General features: G+C 41.6%; 3 long non-coding RNA genes across 3 annotated transcripts in view; 2 read left to right on the top strand and 1 right to left on the bottom strand.

The window, feature by feature from the left end:
• LOC126980684 (uncharacterized) overlaps nt 1-11,039 on the top strand; it is a 52,842-nt gene extending 41,803 nt beyond the window's left edge. Inside the window, exon 3 of the long non-coding RNA XR_007733463.1 lies at nt 10,898-11,039. This is a non-coding gene — a long non-coding RNA (uncharacterized LOC126980684). The remainder of the gene's footprint in view (nt 1-10,897) is intronic.
• The window catches only part of LOC126980682 (uncharacterized), a 51,232-nt gene continuing 45,476 nt past the window's right edge, over nt 10,763-16,518 (bottom strand). Inside the window, exons 3-4 of the long non-coding RNA XR_007733462.1 lie at nt 13,885-13,991; nt 10,763-11,004 (exon numbers count right to left, since the gene is read on the bottom strand). This is a non-coding gene — a long non-coding RNA (uncharacterized LOC126980682). The remainder of the gene's footprint in view (nt 11,005-13,884; nt 13,992-16,518) is intronic.
• On the top strand, nt 14,656-15,579 carry LOC126980685 (uncharacterized). Its single transcript, XR_007733464.1, has 3 exons — nt 14,656-14,718; nt 14,872-14,975; nt 15,072-15,579. It is a non-coding gene; the product is annotated as an uncharacterized LOC126980685 (long non-coding RNA).

The raw sequence follows: 16,518 nt of genomic DNA on the forward strand, positions 1-16,518 counted from the left end.
CCGGCGGTGCTATTTGCAGTGATTTACTAACGGTTTCAGGGGCCGTGTTCCCCTGTTTTTCGCAAATAAAACTTTAACAAAGCGTCGGACAAGGATGTTATTTTGGCAGTGGATGTTTGAGACCCCGACCTAATGGGCAAAAATATGATTTGGTGTCACATGTGGATAATGAAACACTTATAGGAGTAAATTTAGGGTAAACTTGGCCTAAAGTTAAAGACTCTGTGAGCGACTCTAGCCCCGCCCCGCTCATCTTCTCGTGACGTCGATGTGACGTTTAGCTCTGACGTATGAGTAATCATCCATCCAGCCAGTAATTATAAGTCTTACTGCTTCACACACACACACACACACACACACACACACACACACACACACACACACACCGTAGCAATATTTAATCTACTGTAAATATGGATGTTCCTTATATGGACTATCAGTTGGGGAGAAAGTTTTACTCGAAGGAAATTACTTATCCTTTACATGGAAAATGTGACTATTGGTAGTACATGCTGCATGTATGTAAGCGAGCAGTAGTTTCTGGTTTCATCCCACGTTGGTTCACCAACCTCCCCATACCCAACCTTTCCTTCCTCACACAATCATCCCCACCCAACTACCCAACAACATCTTTGTCATTGGCGGGGCTAGCCTCGCTCACAGCGCCTTTAACTTTTAGCCAAGTTTACCCTAAATTTACTCTTATAAGTGCTTCATTATCCACATGCGACACCAAATCATATTTTTGCCCATTATGTCGGGGTCTCAAACATCCACTGCCAAAATAACATCCTTGTCCGACGCTTTGTTAAAGTTTTATTTGCGAAAAACAGGGGAACACGGCCCCTGAAACCTTTAGTAGGTGATGTTGCTTGTGTTGCTGGCGCGTATGGACGTGGTGGTTGTGCTGTCAGTTTCATCATAGTTGTTTGTTGTTGTTAATGTTTCACTGTTAGTAAATGTCGTAGTTTTATTAGCAGTGATGGTGTTTGTGTTTGCGTTGTATCATGTTTTGTTGTCCCCAGTGACACAGTAATCCTGAGTGGGTGAATTGTGCTCCTCCTTGTAAAGTGAGCTACAGGAAAGCAAATACAGAAAAGAGAAATTGGATGGTTGATGTGAGTCGGGCTGAGAAAGAAGGAAGGAGAGGAGGAACAGGTTTGGTTGTACAGTCAATATTTAATAAGCAGAAAATGTAGAACGCTCCTCCTTTCCTCCTCCTCCTCCGCTCTTCGGTGAACTTTCAGAATAAAGGATGAAACAACACATCCGTTGGAAGACTCGGGCTGGCAATTTTTGGGGTGAGGATAATATATTTCTCGGACACTGAAGTCGCGATATCTTTCCGAAACACTTCCCTGTGTAATGCACCAAATTTTCTGATTCCTATACATGACTCAAATTCGTTTCCACTCAAACACTTTATCTATTTTTTCTTTAAAGTCTCGGTCTGATTTATATAGACATCTTTGCACCCTGATATTGTGGCGGTTCTTCATCCTTCACCCGGTAGCAGCAAGGATCATGTTTCTTAATGGTCCCCCCAAGTGAGAAAAATGAGAAAAAATCACCCCTCACACAAACCATTTCATAATATATATCAAAGCATTCGTGATCAGATTATGTATCATCTATTTTGGGGGGTTTAAATCATGGCACAAATTTGGCCCGTCGCTGCTACAAGGTAAATCCACAAATTTGGCCCGTCGCTGCTACCGGGTTCAACAACTCCATACTTTAAAATAATTGTTTCATCTAGTACTAAGTGCAAAATATTGGAATCACATGAAAACACCATTACTCAGCTTTGATATATGTGATCATTTGGCGGTGACAGGTTGACAGACTACCGGCGAGTAGACTAGTTTTGTGTTCTGAGCTACACATGCATGCTCTTCTCTCTGCCAATAACTGGATGTAGCTACCATATAATTTTTTTTGTCAGAGCTCTAATCAAAGGTGCATAGAAAAGTCGTCACTGAGTGCACCTTTGTAGTTGAAATCCAGCATAGGCCTACGGTTAATTATGTAGGAATGTCTGTCCCATTACGCGTTAGTTATTCTAAAATATATTACTGTATTTGAGAAGTGTTGTCTATCACTTTGTTTTCTTATCTACTGGGAAGTTTTCACAAATTATAAGATGATTTTGAGGGGAAGGGGGAAAAAGCCTGATACTGAGGAGGAGGAAAAGAAAAATATAACAGTGGTGGTTGTGGCTGGTAGTAAAAAAGTCAGCCCGGATCTCGTCACGTCCAGTTAATCACTTCTTGTTCTGAGGCAGTGTCATCAAGAAATAGACAAAGGGCAGCAGAGAGAAAAAAAAGGAACACAAAACTTCCCGTAACCGTTTGATCCTTCAGATAGACAACGTTAACAAAAATAAATCTTGAGCACAGTTCCTTAGGGTACTGCCATTCCTAGCAGTGATATGAGAATTCTTTGAAGTACCGGATATATCACCATTAAATAAATATGATATAACAAGAACAGAGGCGTATAATACTGCGTACTTATAAATATCCCTTTATAGCAGCAACAATTGTATGTTACGTAATAACAATCTAGGAATGTAATATGATACCGAAACGATATAGAGGTAACAAACACTCCGTTGACTACCGTGCAGCGTGGGTCAATCATTATGCTAATCCTGATCATTCTTGAACACGAGCAATTAATTAACAGTCGAATCCATCAACATGGACGAGACACGCGTTGTGTCACCGAGTTAATTAAAAGCTGAAGCGTTGTGCGGAAATTATGTTTAATTAATGAAAGATATCCGAGAGACATATTTTTTTATATATTATTATCTATTTTGATTACTTTTTGTTCCTATGTCGCCGGCAGGGTTTCTTGGCGGCGGTCTGGTGGTCGGCCCTAGCCTGTTCTGGCGCAGGCAAGTGTTTATAGTGGCACCCTTTTCATTGGCTCATGCTGTCCCCCGGTCGCATCTTTGATTATCTTATTAGAGAATCTAAGAGTCCGGGTTGATAGGTGGTCATCAGGAGAGCATGAGGGCAATCTTAGGCCACTCGGCAATGACTGAAATATTGCCCGGCTCTCCAAGAGAAAGAGAAACAGAGACAAAAAGATGGAGACAGAAAAAAAGGCAGGCGGAAAAGACAATGCCACAGGTTGACAGAGACGGATTTACATTGAGGGAAGTGGTGGCTGAGGTGTCAGTGTGTGGCGCGGATTCCTGGAGGACCCAGATTCAAATCTCGCCCGCCACTACAATCTGACACTTGTCAGTCAACGCCGAGTGGCTTAAGGCTACCCACATGCAGTCCGCAAGACCGCCTGTGTCAAACCGGACTCGTTTTAACCTGGACTCAGGATAAACTCTCTAAAGAAGATCAAAGATGAGCAGTTAGCCAAGCAAGACGGCACAACTGTAAAACATATTCTTGCGCCATTACGGGCTGTGGCCAACCAGCAGCCCCCATCAAGAAAACCTATTGGCACTATAGGCCGAGCGTTAAAAAAAACAAAATTTAGATCATTTACACCCTGAGTCCTTAGCACACTATGCTTTTCAGTTTCACATCTTGTTGCTTTGTTCAAACTCGAAAAAAACTCACTTATCTATATTAATTTGTCAAACTTACACATCTATATCAATCTATCGGACCAAGCTGAAATTTCTAACAAATCTTCCTGAAGGCCTTCCCTGTCTTGGTCAAAGTACCCTAAGATGACCGAGTTACCAATCATCGTGTTGTCAGCAAATACAGCAATGAAATTAGTGATCACATTATCGACGTCACTGATGTAAATTATGAACAGCACCGAGCCAAAACCCGATACCTGAAGGGCACGAATACTGAATGTTGCCCACTCTGAGGCAGCTCCGTTAATCGTTACCTTGTGTAGTCTGTTGGTCCATCAACAAGACATCCGATTCATTTGTGAACATAACCTTCAGTATCTAGTTGCTTGATTTTGTATACATTCTCTGATGTTCAATTTTTTTTTTTTTTTACAACAAAGGAGGCAGCTCAAGGGCACACAAAAAACGAAAACAATAATAAAAAAAGAGGTGGCCGAAAGCAAGGTCAAATACGAGAGGAGAGATTTCCTGATATCAAGATCAACTACGTCCAGTGATATGATTACGTCAAAGTGAAGTTGTTTAAAAGGTTAGTAAGCTAAACAAACAGGATGTCTTATTTGGCAGCCGTGATGTGACTGTAGTTAGTGAGTTACACTTTTGTCTGTAATTATGCTTGAGTAGCCTACCTACTACTAGATATAGGCTACTGATCCTGTAATTACCCGGAGAGAGAGAGAGAGAGAGAGAGAGAGAGAGAGAGAGAGAGAGAGAGAGAGAGAGAGAATGAATCAGGTACATTATGTAAGGGTATAAAAATGTAACTTTTTTCTGTTATAGCCATTTTTTCTCCCCTCTGTCTCACTCTTACACACACACACACACACACACACACACACACACACACACTTGGAGCTCCGTTGTGCAGTGGTTGGCAGGCTCGCCTCATAACCAAGATCCCGTGTTCGATTTATGGGCCAAGTACAGACGGATGGGCAATCTCCTCTAATCCGCGCCGCAGGTCCACCGAGCAGGAAAGGGCACTGGGTGTCTGTCGAGGGTCGCGTCCCACATCCTGAGCGTGTGGGAATGAGTGAGACCCGAGACTTAAGCCGTACCCAGAGATCCGTCAAGGGCTGCAGGCTCATCCGGGAAGGGTACTAGTGGGAGTTGGAGAGTCCAGAGAGAGTCCAACGCTTGGATTACACACACACACACACACACACACACACACACACACACACACACACATAGGGAGGGAGTCATAATGGAGGTCAAAACACGGATATTTGGGTCTACCCCGCCACACTGGTTGTTGCTATTCGTGACTAAAAGAACCAAACACAGAGAAAATGAGTGACTGATTTTGAAACCCTCCGCCGCGAAGGGATTGTTTTGCTCTGACCTTTAGCTAGACTAGGGGACGATCGTGTGTGTGTGTGTGTGTTAGACGGACAGATAGACTTAGGCAGACAGACTGGACAGACAGACAGAGAATTAATACCCATGGAATGATAAATAATGAGGAAAAAAAATGGCAATGGGAGAGAAAATAAAAACGTATGAAAAGAACATAGAGAAAGAGAGGAAGGGAAGCGAATGAGATTAATTGAATGGATGGCATAGAGAGTAAAGGGAGATGAATTTGGGTACGAGGAAGCAACGTAGAAAAAATAATGGGACGAGAAAATGCAAAAAGAATGGAAAACGAGATAGTAGAGAGCAGAATGAAGCAAGTACAAAGGACGAAGTATAGAATAAAACATAGATGAAAGTGCTGCCAACATTTGTATAGAGGAGAAATAGAGGGAGAGAAAAAATGGAGATGAAGTAGGGCAGTGTATTGAGAAAGGTTGTGAGGAAGACATTGAAAGGGACTTATACAAAACACTGTGAAGGAAAGGTATGTATGGAGGACCTGTGTAAAAGCTGAGAGGATTGAACGTTACCTAAATATTGGGTTTGATCTGTCATCGATAATTTAAATTGGCTGCTAATTTACATATCATAACAATTTCAAACACGCAGACAGACAGATGTACAGATAGAGACACAGACAGCCACAACCATAAAACAGCCATACAGACAGACTGACCGACTACGATAATCTTCTCAATATTGTGTTTCTATAGTAACAAACATTATGAACATCCCACATCCTGATCTTTCTCCACACAGTTCACCTCTTTATCATCTTCATGCTTTCTTTCTTTATCTTCAACCTCGCATCTCCTATTTATCTCGCTTTATCGTTACGCTGAGCTCGTCACCTTCTTAGGGCCGCTTTCACAGTCGTTTTGTTTGTTTTGAGCGTTACCAATGGCTGTTATCGCCGCCATAGTATTTCCACTTAAAACTGGCCGATGGGGTAGTGTCGGCTGCGGGGATAGCCTAGCCCCGCACCTTGCCTCACACTCTCAACACCTCTCCCTTCCTCTGCAGCCACCACTACCCCATAGGCCAGTTTCACGTGGAACACTATAGCGTCGATCGCCGCCATTGGTAACGATTAAAACAAACAAAGTGACTGTGAAAGCGGCCGTCACTCACTGTCTCATTCTGCATAATCACATCCCTAATGATATATCCTCCCCTTCTCTCGATCACAGCATTACAATATCAACTCTTGCACAAATTCTATCACTTTCTCCTCAAAATATATTTACACGCTTTGTCTCTGACCCGCCGGTTCAGACTCATTTTGTTTTCTCTCTTCAACCTCACATTAATCACTTCAACTTATCCTGAATCATCATCCTAATTACTCGTGCTCTTAATGGCCTTACCGTCCCCCATGCACTAATCCTTTTCCCTCTATATTACTTTCTGCACAATATTAAATTAAAGTTCCTTAACCAACATTAGTTTTACATTCTCGCTCCGGCATTCCAGCATACATGTATCGCCTTTTTCCTCCTTTTCTTAATTACGATCATAACCCAACCTCAACCATCGTGTTTTTGACTCTTGCGGTCATTATATGTCATAAGTTATCGACTCGTGTAAATGAAATATGTAGTTGTCCAGGAGCTTATTTGGAACAGAGGGATCATAATCATCATCTTCCTTACTTACTAATCAAACTCGGAAGTCACCTGCCTGTTTTTCACGTTGTGCGTCAAGTTGTGTGCGTCGCTTGGAAATGAGATCGGGTAGTTTATTACGTCTTGCTTTCCTAAGTTCAGGTCATTAGGCACAGGCGCTGAAACGCTCTGCACTGATTATCCTTTATGCGGCTAAACAGGGAGGAGTAAATGTTTGCATATTCTCTCATTCGTTATGTGAATTATCTATGAAAGATATGTACTCGTATAATGCGACATTCTGCATACTTTATTTTTGTAAATATCTTTCTCTTCAATGACAGATTTTCAACAACGATGTTTGCAGTAAAAATATTTCATCGACAGCATTTAAGTATATATCTAAATTAACATTACTCCAACAGCAAAGGAAACAATACTAGGAAGGTTTTAGGCAATCTGTGTATCACTATTAAAAGTATTAAGTTATCAGGAAATGTTCACTACATAAACTGAAGATATAGTACTTATTGATCTGTAACGCAGCGTTCCACATATTACCGTAGAGAAGTAAAGTCTTTCCCTCCCTTCGTCTGCAACGGCCCGCTTAATCGTGTGAAGCGCAAAGCAAACAAGAATCTGCTTACCTAAGAACAGCCGAGCCCCGTGAATCTGGTGCCTCCACTCCCTGATTAAGCGGCCTATCAGGGGACAAGACGCGAGATAAGGGGAGAGAGAGAAGAGAGAGAAGAGAGAGAGAACGAGAACGAGAACGACAGAGAGAGCATTAGAAGTGTTGCCAAAGCAGGGAAGTAATTTTGGAGCACCATCTCATGAGCTGTGTCTGAGGAGGAGGAGTCGCGGGGTGCCTGGCAATAATGAACACTGCGGCACCTCGCGGCCCGGGCACACAGGCGCGGCGAGGCTGCACGCTGATTAACGGGCAGGGCACAGACGTGGCTTGAATTTATAACAGAACATTCCGTTTTCACACATTCCTTATCCAATGTTGTTTCCCTTACCTCGATTCGTATCTTATGTTACGCGTTGAATTAGGAGAGACACGGCAGTCCTCATCGACAGACCGATCTGGTCGGCTAGGCTGCGGTCGGCCGATAGAGTCGGTCTGTCGGCACCTTTCCCTCCCTTTCACGAGCCTGTGGTCCCATCCTCGGAGGGACGTACGCGCTTGACTGACGGGCTCCATATTTATAGCCACCCTTGAGGCGGCGACAAATACTAAAGTTAAAATAAAACTTATTAACTCTTACTTGGTGCTTGAATGTTCTTACATCTATTTAGGAGAGCATATATACGATATCACGTTCCGGATTGAAAAAAAAAAAAATAATGCTCTTTAATGCACAAATAAATACAATGCAGGAAAAAAATATCTAAGTAGTGAAACGACTTGACACAAGTCAAATGGACACCGCATATACGCCAAAATAGTTCATGTGAATTAAACTGAGTAGCGCAAAGATTCGATTCTTATCAGATAACACCTCATGCTCACTGAAAGGACTTGGCACACATTACTGAGCGTGGGCTTCTCTCACTAACTAGATTCACGTCACATCACAAAACTCGTCCTTGGGTTCGAGAAAAGTTAGTAACTGTTGATGCTCAAGATCTCACAGGAAGTGGGCTCCGGGCGGTGCGGGGACGCGCGGCCATGAGGGGAAAATACGGAAGAAAAGTTATAAATACATAAAACTGAGGTGGAGACGGCAGCGGCGGCGAAGGTAGAGACGGTAGAAGGAAGGAAGGAAGAGATGGAAGGTTGGAAAGAGTACGGTGGTGATTTCGGGTGGAGGAATCAAAGAGGAATGAGGAGGCTCAGAAGGACGCTGGCGGTGGTGTTGGAGGTATCGGTGGAGCATGTTGGAGGAAAAGAAGGATGAAGGGAGTAAGAAGGACGCCATTTCTAGTAGTGGTGTTTGAGAATGGGATAGTGGTAGTAAAGAGGGTGCATGGAGAAAGGAAGCAGAAGGAATTAAGAAAGGAAAGACTGCGGGGGATGCTGGCGGCGGTGGTGGTGAGTAGGGTGTGAGGAGAGATGCAGAATGGGGGTGCTAGGGTTAGACAGCCGAAGGGAAGGAACAAGGGGACTAAAAACGACGCTGGTAAAGATATGTTAAGCTAGGAAAGGAGGAAGGAAACATGGAAGGTTGTGAGGTAGGAAGAGGCAGACAGGTGCAGGAGACAACGGTAGGAGGAGGAGGAGACACTGAAGGAATCTGACAGTTGTGGACGTTGTCAAGGAGGAGTAAAGGACGGGGCGTGGAGACCCGGGGGTATGGCGGCTCGGGTCGGAGGGAGGAAGGGGTGTTTAAAGGGTAAGGACAGGGGAAGTAAGAGCATTAAAACCTTTATGCCGGAGGAACGAGGTTAATGAAAGGAGCGAAGCACGGCCGACCGGAGGCAGGGAGAGGATGGTTTGCCGCTGACTGGGACTAGACTAACCTTAACCCGGTAGCAGCGACGGGCCACATTTTTGCCATGATATAAACCCCCCCAAAATAGATGATGCATAAACTGATCACAAATGCGTTAATATATATTATGAAATGGTTTGCGTGAGTGATGATTTTTTCTCATTTTTCTCGCTTAGAGGGGCCTTTAAAAAACATGATCCCTGCAGCTACCAGATTTAACCCTTATCGTAAAACTTGAAAAAAAAGAACGATTAAAAAATATATATATAAAAAGGGAATGTGCGAAGTTAAAGACAACCGACATTACAGTGGAAACAAACCATCTCCGTGGGTAAAATAAGATTACAGTGTCTGCATCTCTTCCACCTCCCCACACCTCCCCGTTCCATTCCCCGGCTCTCCTCACTTACCAGCAGATGATTAGATTTCAACCCGTTAGGAATTCGTGTGTGTGTGTGCGTGTGTGTGTGTGTGTGTGTCTCCTCTCCTCTCCTCTCCTCTCCTCTTCTCTTCTCTTCTCTTCTCTCGTTTCTTTTCATCTGCCAGTCTATCTCTGTGGTTGACGATCACTCTTCTGCCTTTCAACAGTGATGTCTCGCAAGGCTTTGTCCTATCTCCCACTCTATTGTTTATGAATGATCTTAGTTCCAAAACAAACAGTCGTATCCACTTATTCGCCGATGACTCCGCTCAATATTACTCATCTTTTAACAGAAGAGCTTCCCAAAAAAGAATGAAAAGACTCTAGGCTAGACGCTCCTGAGCGCTTAACCTCAGACTTTTCTGTTATTTTTTAATGGAGCAGGAGAAACTTGGTATCCTTCAATGCCTCAAAAACAATTTATCGATGTGTCAACTCAACAAAATCTTATAAAACCTATCCTCGATTATTTAATAACACTCAGCTGTCTCCGTCAGTACTGTTACCCCTCATAGATGCTGTCCATATATACTCGTATGGAGTATGCATCGCAGTTATGGTGGGCTCCACGCATGAGGCTCTGCTAGACAGAGTGGAATCAAAAGCTCTTAGTCTCATCAACTCATTCCTCTTACTGAGAGTCTGCTACCACTTATATTCCACCGCAGTTTTGCCGCTCTTTCTATCGATACTTTCATGCCGACTGCTCTTCTGAACTTCCTAAATGCATGCTTCCACCCCCGCTCATCCCTATTTTATCTAAATCACTTACGCTAAAGTCAACCAACCTCTTCATTCCTCTCGCTGGTTATTAACTGTGGAACAATCTTCTTCCGTCTCTATTTCCCTTGCCTACGACTTTTTCTGGAGCAAACACTCATTGAACTTTTGTTGTAGTTTTTTGGCCTTTAGTTGCCTTCCTTGCTGTAAAAACATTAATAGTACAGTATTTTTGTTTTTTTTCATAAGTATTTTATATAGAGTAATGGAGGCAATAAGGGGAAAAAAGCACTAGTGGACACTCCATAAGAGGTTAATTTCGGAAGGAGATTTGTCTTGATACTCTCCTCTTGAAAGAGTTTAAGTCGTAGGAAATAAAGACGGAGGAAGGCTGTTCCAAAGTTTACCAGCGGAAGGGATGAAACTGATGGGAACGCTCTCTTTGTTTATTGACAAAGATGTTTTATTTCTTCTCCGGAACCTCTTGTAGATATTATTGAGTTAACACATAAAATTAGCCAGCAATACTGTAGTAAGTCAATAATATATCGAAGAGGCTTGGTGGAAGTGGAAAAGCTTTAGTCTAGTTAAGGAGTAGAATGAATGGAGGCAGTTTTAGTCTAATTAAGAAGAGAGTTACCATTAGCATTTTTACCTGTAATTACAAGTAGTATTAAATAGTATCTAAAGATATGATGGCTTGATGACGGAGCTGAAATGCTGGTATAGTTCCTTTTAGTTTTCAGTGGTGTGGACAACGCCAGTCATCGGAGCCCTCCAACTAGATGTTGTCCTGGCAGTGTCGCAGTCCTTCAACAAGCCCCCGCCGCGGCCTTCACGAGCTGTCTGCCAAATACAAATGAGATGAACATCAATTCAAGAGATAGTCTTGCTGCACCTCAAAACTTTTATAGTTTGAGAACAGAGTTATGAAGTGTACTTACAGTGTTGCCAGAAAACTCGTACACTGAAGAGAAACTCAATTTTGTTTCGTCTAACACCACATGCTTCTAGTGTTCGTACAAGTCCACTTTTTAAGGCTTATAAGTATGCATTTGCAACAGTTTTCGTTAATTAATGTTTATGCTTAATCAGAGCAGGTACTAGTGAAATTAACAACCTTACTATGCAAGTATGTAAAAATGTTTACTGGCTTTGCCATTACATGCATATTTTACCTATGATAACTTTCACTATAGACACTGACATCTCAAGTAATGGACGGCGGACTCTTTTGATTTTGCGGCGCCCTTGTCATTAAGCCGCGAATTTTGGAAAATCAACCGCTTTGGCGCGAATCGCCATAACTCCCAATTATTTCTGGGGCTACAGAAATGTGTTTGATATCAGTCGACGGCAATATGAAAGGGCTAAATTTCGCAATAAGCGACCGGGCACAAAAACTGACTCGAAAGGGTAAAGAAATCGAATAAATTCGAAAAAAAACGACTCAGAAAAAAACATTTTTGAGTTCCCAACCTTAAAACCCACTCATTTTTTGAGAATTTCAAAAATCCTATTTAACAGATAACTTAGCCCTACCAATATGATGCATAATATTTCCCTACTCCCAGTAGTTTCGTCGCTAGAGTTCAAAACGTAAACCCTTTTGAGAGCGATTTTGACGAACTCCAGACACTTTGCCGTTTTTGTCTAGTGTGGCATTGCTATTGCCTCTAGAAAGCTCTAAATTGACATGTAGCCCCTCTTGTCAATGTAGTTTAACCAGCTCGAAGGATTGTTTGATAGCTCGAATCCAGGGTTGTCGTCGAGCCGTCACAAAATAGCCTGTTTTTCGGCCATTTTGCCGCGATTTGGACACGTCCTAGTTTTTTGCTTATAACTTTTTATTTATTTAATGCTTTCCAACAGTTTTATGATTATTAATCCATATTTCATCTGCCACCAAGCACGCCTTCCTAGCTCCAGTAGTATTTGCTCGAGCTTGACCAGAAGTCGCGACGAAAATTCGCCGAATCTGACTCATTTCACGCGTCGCGATGAAAAACCTTCCTGACGCCACAAAAATTAATGTATCTGCATAAACATTCATATATAAACACTGCAATATGTTGACTATCTTGATCATTTTAAGATATCTATATAAAAAGTTGCTAGCTTTATAATCATTTCACTGTATAAATCATCATATATTAAGCGCCTTATTATATATACATGTTATTTTTTATTGTATTCAGTATTCAACATTATTTTTTCCCATTTATGAATAATACATTTAATTTGCCTTCTTTTGATACCAAATATATATATATATATATATATATATATATATATATATATATATATATATATATATATATATATATATATATATATATATATATATATATATATATATATATATATATATATATATATATATATATATATTATTATATATACATATATATATATATATATATATATATATATATATATATATATATATATATATATATATATATATATATATATATATATATATATATATATATATATATATATATATATATATATATATATATATATATATATATATGCAACTTTTTATATAGATATCTTAAAATGATCAAGATAGTCAACATATTGCAGTGTTCATATGTGAATTTTTATGCAGATACATTAATTTTTGTGGCGTCAGGAAGGTTTTTCGTCGCGGTGCGTGAAATGAGACAGATTCGGCGAATTTTCGTCGCGACTTCTGGTTAAGTTCGAGCAAAAACTATTGAAGCTAGGAAGGCGTGCTTGGTAGCAAATGAAAGCTCTATCAATACAGATTAATAATCAGAAAAAAAATTGGAAAGCACTAAATAAATAAAAAAAAGTTATAAGCTAAAAACTAGGACGTGTCCAAATCGCGGCAAAAAGGCCGAAAAACAGGCTATTTTGTGACGGCTCGACGACAAATTTGGAATCAAGCTATCACACAATCCTTCGAGCTGGGCAAATCAAATCACCAAGAGGGGCTACATGCCAAATTACAGCCTTCTAGAGGCAATAGCAATGCCATGCTAGACAAAAAGTCAATGTTTCTGGAGTTCGAGCTCTAGCGACGAAACTACTGGGAGTAGGGAAATGTTATGCATCATATTGGAAAGCATATTGGTAGGGCAAAAGTATTTGTTAAATAAGGTTTTTGAAATTCTCAAAAAAATGAGTGGGTTTCAATGTCGGGAACTCAAAAAAAAATTCAGAGTCGTTTTTTGCGAATTTATTCGATTTTTTACCCTTTCGAGTCGGTTTTTGAGCCCGGTCACTTATTAGAAGATATAGATAGCCCTTTCATTTTGCCATCGATTGATACCAAAAACATTTTTGTAGCCCCAGAAATAATGGAGTTATGGCGGTTCGCACCAATGCGGTTGATTTTCCAAAATTCGCGGCTTAATGACAGGGCTGGGGCAAGTTTCCGGTCCATAGTGTAGGGTTCACTGCTGTAGATATTACGCGGCGAACAAAACAATTTGAAAAGGAAATACAGTTTCTCTGAATCATAAATACTATGTTTAAAGACTACAAGTTCACTTCAATATCTTTGTATCCCATTAAAACCTGAACTGATTCTTAAAGTGAATCTTGATGAAACTCAAAATAAAGTTTCGCCAGAATTTTAGATTATGTCCACTTTCAAAGGTTATTTCAAACTGGTGGAACAGTAAAAGATGACAAACTGGGTACAATAATAAAAGATATAATTTGGTGTGAGCGTGCCGAGTCTCAAAATACCTTGAAGGACGGGAGGATGTGCGTGGACGGTGTGCTGCCAGGAACACGGAGTGCCGCAGCCTTCACCTGGACGGAGTTCCGAGATGGTGACACAAGGACCGCCTCACCTGCAAAGTTTATGTTGGAATGAATAACTGCAGCTTCTTTTATACGCTGGACACGTACACACACACAAAAGAGAGAGAGAGAGAGAGAGAGAGAGAGAGAGAGAGAGAGAGAGAGAGAGAGAGAGAGAGAGAGAGAGAGAGAGAGAGAGAGAGAGAGAGAGAGAGAGAGAGAGAGAGAGAGAGAGAGAGAGAGAGAGAGAATTTTATGTGCACTATTTACCTCGTTAAAGTTAATGTATACGTAATAAAGATAAGCTCCGTGTTAATGTCATCTTTATTCCATTGCTTCTCATTGGAGGAAGCATTCGTCTGCAGAGAGAATACAAAAATACCACCTCCTTTTTGCATTAAGATAACTTCAGGCATTCATTTATTATGTAGCGTGTGTGGGTTCTTGCCTCTTTGCTACACAGAGTTAACGTTATACACCAGTAGTAACAAATGTACGGAAGTGGGGGTTGCCTCAGCGGGGGGGACTGGAAGTGGGGGTTGGGGGGGTGAGCGGGGGGGTTACGGGAGTGGGGGTAATTTGGGGGACTGGAAGTGGGGTTTGGGGTCAGCGGGGGTTACAGGGAGTGGGGGTAATTTGCAGGGGTTAAGAGGGGTATCTAGACCCCCCCCACACACACACACACACACACACACCCATCTCTTTTACAGACCCCAGCGATATTGGAAGTTGTTCTCCACGGGCGGGTCTCAGCGACGAAGCCAGTCAAAACCAAAGGTAGGTCAAAACCTAATATCTTCTGAAATGCAATATTGTTAAAATGTGTTTTACAAGAGACACATTTTCCATATTGTATTTTAAGTGTCACAGTAAAATATGTGTGGGATAGAGGGGTTCAAAAAATTTCATTTGTGTTTCGTATTCCTTAAGGACTATCTCCGAAGAAGGCGGGTCTGGTAGGCTCAGCCATTGGCCCTCCTCTTCAACGATCGGTAGTGGACGAAAACGAAAACAAGCGAATACAGGAACAAACGGTAAGTTTCTACGTTTTTTATTGCGCACACGTCTGTTCTAAGGAAAAAAATTGTAATTTCACTATTTCTCTCTAATATTATTTTACCTTTCTTCAGACACCTGCAGGAAAAAGCAAGCCCGTCGTGAGGGATTCTCCCATCCAAACAGTTCTCCACAGCCAGGACCCAGCGGTTATAACCCGGGACGGCCGACAACAACACCCTCACCAACACCAGGTGAAATAAGCCAACATTTCAACGGGGCCTTAACAACGATCGACGTGCCCGTCCCACCAGCAGACAACGGCGACATTGCATCATATTTCAACAACAACACTGGCCGTCTTCGCGAGGCAGTAGAGTCTGTATTCCAAGGCTGCCAGCAGGTTAGACCTCCTTCTTTTAAAGTGTACGTTGACATGCATCTGCGCTTAGTCAGAGAAGACCCCGACGGTGGAGTTCAATATAGAGATATGTATATGAGAAGTCATATGCAGGTAATTAGCTATGGCGATATGGATTCATATGTACGTGAACTATCCGAATATTTTGTTAATCGGTTTGAACATGACATGTCGGACGAAGAGGGCAGTGGATTTACGTTAGATGAAATAGTTAGCGTAAAATTTTCATTCTCTCTTATAATGCTGCACAATAGTATTGGAGAGTATGTGCCCTATCCTAAGGGTGTTCCAGGGAAAACACAAGTTCTCAACCCTTCGGGACCCACGGACTGTGTTTTCCAAGTTCTAACAGCTTATCGCTATCTAAAGTCAAGAAATGTAGTTCCATCGGGCAGGCAATGGGAGAATGCTTGCTTGGCCTCTATTAATACGGGTAACATTCCAACCCCGGTATCCTGGGAAGACCTCGGTCGGCTTGAAAGATTAAACAACATAAGTATTCGCGTTTACTGTCTAGACAACGTTGAAGACAAAAAAGGCGAACTAACTCTAGTCAGAAAGGGGCTCAAAGATCAAGAAGTTGTTCATTGTCTGTTGTTGGGGAACAGACACCTAGCTCTTATCCAAGACTTTGACGCATACATGAACCTGTTTACCTGCCAACGTCGCGGGAAAAAAATGTTTTGCGATATCTGCCTGTGCGCCTGTGAGAACAAGGCAACGCTTGCTGAACATGTGCTAATTTGCCCAACGATGATCACAAGACTAAGATTCCCACCCGCAGGTTCTACTGTGAAATTTATTAATCATGCTAAGGCATATGAGCCATCTTATTTAGCATTCTATGACTTTGAGAGTATTCTCGTACAGCCTTCTTCGAATGTGTCTGGATGTGTAAAGAGACATCACTTTGCCATAGCGTATGCTTACATTATAGTGAATAGAAACGGAGAAACAGTACAAAGCGGATCCTATTGTGGAAGTAATGCTGTAAACCATTTTATTCATACAATGCAGTGTGCCTGGAAAAAGTTGAAATTTTCTAAAGGCTACAATAAAATCAACATGACCGATGAAGATACGACACGTCACAATGAGCAAACTCACTGTCTTCTCTGCAAACAGGGTTTTTTAAAAGGTAAAGGAGTAAAACATCATGA

The sequence above is a fragment of the Eriocheir sinensis genome, chromosome 45 (genome assembly GCF_024679095.1).
Source record: "Eriocheir sinensis breed Jianghai 21 chromosome 45, ASM2467909v1, whole genome shotgun sequence".
In the NCBI taxonomy this organism is placed as follows: domain Eukaryota; kingdom Metazoa; phylum Arthropoda; class Malacostraca; order Decapoda; family Varunidae; genus Eriocheir; species Eriocheir sinensis.